A 4,582-nucleotide genomic window follows, 5' to 3' on the forward strand; every position below is an offset into this window, starting at 1 on the left:
AATTTAGGCCTATTAAATGTTTAACAAAAATTACATTCTTAGGGCCCAAATTCTGCCCTTTCTTTTCTTTTTTTTTCTGTATTCCATTTTAATGGTTTAATCAAAAACATATCTAATTAATTGAATTCATAAAAACAACTTAATTTATTAATTTGTATACAATAATAGGGCCCTATGAAATTTTTATTTTATTTACTTATTTTTTAGAAATTTTGTGTTGTGTATTTTCATTTTTCTGGTAATCAAATGAAGGCGAAAACATTAATCTATCTTTCATTCCAATGAAAATTAAACAAACCCTTACATTTTTGTACATTCTAAATGCTACACAACAGAAGTTTACTGTGTAAAGAGCAATGTCACGGAATTCGTCAAATATTGAATGAATAAATCAAATGCAATTCAGTACACTTTAATCAAACCGCGATATGGACTAGTGTATGTGAATCATAAATGGCAAAAATACTATTTAGCTACTACAGACGACAACCGCGAGCGTTGCGCAAACGAAACTCGCGTCTGCGCCGTTCATTCCGTCACATTCCGCGTTGCACAGTAAATTCCGTTTTTATGAATAGATTCCGTCCCCATTTTCTACATCGCCCTACTTTTGCTAAGAAGCACGTTCAACGCGGACGCACAGACGGTTGTCGTGGTAATGAACACCACAGCAACCACTTGTGCGTCCGCACTGAACGCGCATCTCGCATATAAAAAGCATTTTAGGGGGCCCTGCCTAATGGTTAAATCCGCCTCTGCAATGTAATTGTGATTTGTGCTTGAAAGTGAAAGTAACTCAAAAGTAGTGTAACACATTACAATTCAGAGACAGTAATATTGTAATGTAACTAATTACTTTCAAAAGGCAGTAATAAGTAATATATAATGTATTACATTTTGGAAGTAACTTGCCCAACACTGGTGACGACCCTGGGCTGGACTCCGCTTCGTTCACGGTGAAAGCCGATCCGGCGATCCACAGCGCGAATATGATGTATTTCCTCAGAGACCAGCACGGATCACCCCCAGGCATGACGAAGCGGATATCATCCTCTTTTGAAAGGCCAAACAAAGTAGTTTCGCTTTCACAATGAAACACACAGTGCCTTCACGACATGGCAGCGGCGGCAACAACAATACTGCAGCGAGAATAAAAGTTACGCCTTCTTTCTTTGCGTGAACATTTGGGCGGCGTTATGCAAATCTTCCCACATCGTGACGTAGACATGTGGGGGCGTGTTAGAACGAGCTTTTTTAGGTAGGCGAGGTTGACTCTTAACTTTTATATAGAATATCGCTATGGATTTGAGACTTTAGTCTTTGCAACTTTACAGATCTTCTTTATGCACCAAGAGCTTGTAACACTCCAAAGAGAAAGGAAAAATTTAAATCGCATCATATGCCCCCTTTAAAAGATTTTTTTGTAAATGTTATTTTTAAAAGTCTCTTAAAAACATTTTTTAAATCACACCGTCTTAAATTTTAAATATTGTGTTATACATGTATATTAGTGGGGGAGAGAGATAGAGAAAGTGAAAGAGAGAGATAATTGAAAACTCGGCTGCGTGTGCTTTGACAATGCAATCTTTTGGATAATGCTTCTGTTTGGTCTTGAAGTCATTTTATTTATGTGACAGGCTACTCTGGAACTGCAGCCAAGCAAAATGAAACTCCTGAAATATAATGATAATTTCCCCCCTGTTATAATGGTTGCTACGCCCTTGTTTATATGTAAATGATTTCAGGCTTACACCTGTATCATTAGCTCTATAAAAGAGACTGATGCAGAACACATGTCCTCCCACTTTAGTGGTTCTTTTACCAAATATAGTGCGGAGTCCCAAACTGTGTTTGCACCGTGACAGCCTTTGGCTTCCCTTTTATATGTTCCTCTATCTTCATCCATTCCCCTCTTTCACTTTAAAGCCATGCCCATTGCCTGTCCTCCTCCACCTCTGTTGTTGCCCTGTCCAAGTTAGACTTCAGACACGTCGTGGCTGTTAAAGCTGAAAAGAACATCATGTTATATCAAGTCCAAATGTGGAATTGTGAAAATGAGATTGATGAGGAGATTATCGTAGATGTCTTACTCCAAGCCAGATATGTATGGGTGTTTCTTTTTATTTTCCTCTTTATCCGCAAAGGTAACATCTTGTTCTTTACAAGCCTCCGATTTAAAGGTGGCCAGAATCAGCAACTTTTCAGCCTTTTCTGGAAGGTTCAGAATGTACTCCACAGGCTTTCAGAAAACTGATTATAAAACCTAATCCGATTTTCAGGAAACATATGAGGGATTTTCTTAACTCATACAAGGCTGTCCTTCATTTGCTGCACAAAAACAAGAGGCTGTAACTTGCTACTCACGTTGCAAGTCATTACAATTCCCTGTTTATGTTTTACCAGGATTTGTTTGACATGTCTGTGCTAATAGCTCACAAAGCATGCACGTCCTTGTTAACAAATGACCATTTAATTTGCCTGACTCAAAAGGAAAGTTCTCCAAGAAATGAAAATTATGTCATCATTTACTCACCCTCTTGTCATTCCAAACCTATATTACTTACTATTTTCAGTGAAACTTAAAAGAAGATATTTTGAGAAATGTCCCAGTGTCCCAGTGAATGTTGGGTTACCAACATTCTTCAAAATATCCTCTTTTGTGTTTCATAGAAGATAGAAGAAGGAAAGAAATACAGGTTTGGAATGACATGAAGGTGATTGAATGATGACAGTAATTTTTGGATAAAAATAAATCTAAATGTTGTTTTCAAATGTTATTTGTTTCCTGTGGAACACACTAGGAACACAATTCTGAAACATCTTTAGGACTTTTCCAAAGCCAGTTCATAATCTTCCCTGTCAAATATCTATCATTATTCACAGATAATCTTCCCTTGCAGTTTGATTTATGAACTGGATCAGTCAGCTCACTGAAAAGAATCAGTTCAAAAGAATGATTTGTTAATGAATCTGATTGACCTGGTTCTCAGGTTCAACTCACTGATTTGGTTCTTGACTGTAAAGCAAGATTATCAGTGAACAACAGCTTGAATTGTCATCTGTTTCTCATATGACTACAGAAGGCTGGGAATACAGTCGTTAAGGATTTTTCTTATGATGCTTTTTTGTAATTTCCCAACTGTTTAATTTTTAGTAGAGAGCGAAAACTGAATTCATAAGTGCCTAAAAATGCTCCTACATCAGTTTTCTGTAAATCATTGTAACTGTGGACATGCACGGAATTCACTTGGAAAGGGAAAAATCTAATTTTTGCACATAAATGACATAACCACATTTGCCGTACGATTTCCTTCACCACATATACAATGTCTCTTCCTGAAAATGATGTCCAGTGCTTTATTTTGTGTATGGTTGCCTAGAAACTAGATGTGGCTCATCTTACCTTGTGGCTGATTTCACTTTTGTCTGAGGTTAAGCAAATAATAACAGAATTTTCATTGTGGGTGAACTATTCCTGTAAAATCTGACTTGATTTGGATTTTAAAGTGTTTACTGGTGTAATGAATTTTAACTCATTTGTAATTGTAGGGAATTAATTATTATTAATTCATTCAGGTTTTGATAGGACTCGGATCTGAAAATTCGAAGTCCACCTGATTAAACCGATTTCAAATTTGTTATGTTACACTTTAAATCAAGGGTCGTCCAGCGAGCCGTGACCTCTGTATATTTTAACAAATTGACTAGGTATCTGTATTCTCCCTGGCCACGGGTTAACACAATTATGATTTGTAAGCTCTAAGAGAGGTTATTATAAGTAAGCTACGAGCTAGGCAGCAAGGATCTTTTTGGCAAAAGGGTTTAACCTTGAATCTATATGACACCAAACAATGATTTTCTATAAATGAAACATGAATTTATTTGGCTATTCTAGGTTACATCAAAACTAAGCTAAAACACACAAATATACACACACACACACATGTACAGCTCAGAAAATTGAAGGAATGAGTTAACGGAGTTGCATGTAGTTTTCAAGGTTCTAACACTCGTTTCCACGAGTGGTTTAAATTCGCCTGAGAGAATTCACAAAGCAGAGGATTTTAGCTTATGTTTAATGCTTAAATTAGCTCTTTCACCAGTTCAGCAGAGATAAGATTTTGTTCGTTTACTTGCAGAACTCAGAACGCTGGGTTGACAGCTGAAAGCTGAGTCGTTTCTCATGGCTACTGGATGGCTGCTGCAGGGAAATTCCTTCAGGGAAATTCCTTCGCTGATTGGCTGTTGCGGTGACGTCGGAATGACGTTTGAATGACGTCCTTTTGGGAAAGCCCTCGTTCTGCTGGTTGGTTGCCGGGCTACGGAAGAGGCTTCAGCAGTCCTGCTAAAAGCCTGAGTTTGCAAGACTTCGCGTTCTGCAGAGTTACGAAGCTTCAACTGAAGTGTTTGAGTTCTTAGATGGTCTCGCTTGTGCGATGTTACGGCGTGGGGGCGCTTTGTCGCGCTCACCAAGGTGAAAGCCAAAGTTCTTTTGAGTGAAAGAGCGAGCCCCGAGCAAGAGCATTGTGTCCATTTCAAGCAGGCTGACCTTTGGTCCACCCCACGACGCGATCTTCCAATC

This window comes from Sinocyclocheilus grahami, unplaced genomic scaffold (assembly GCF_001515645.1).
Source record: "Sinocyclocheilus grahami isolate Dianchi unplaced genomic scaffold, SAMN03320097.WGS_v1.1 scaffold1299.1, whole genome shotgun sequence".
Taxonomy (NCBI): Eukaryota; Metazoa; Chordata; class Actinopteri; order Cypriniformes; family Cyprinidae; genus Sinocyclocheilus; species Sinocyclocheilus grahami.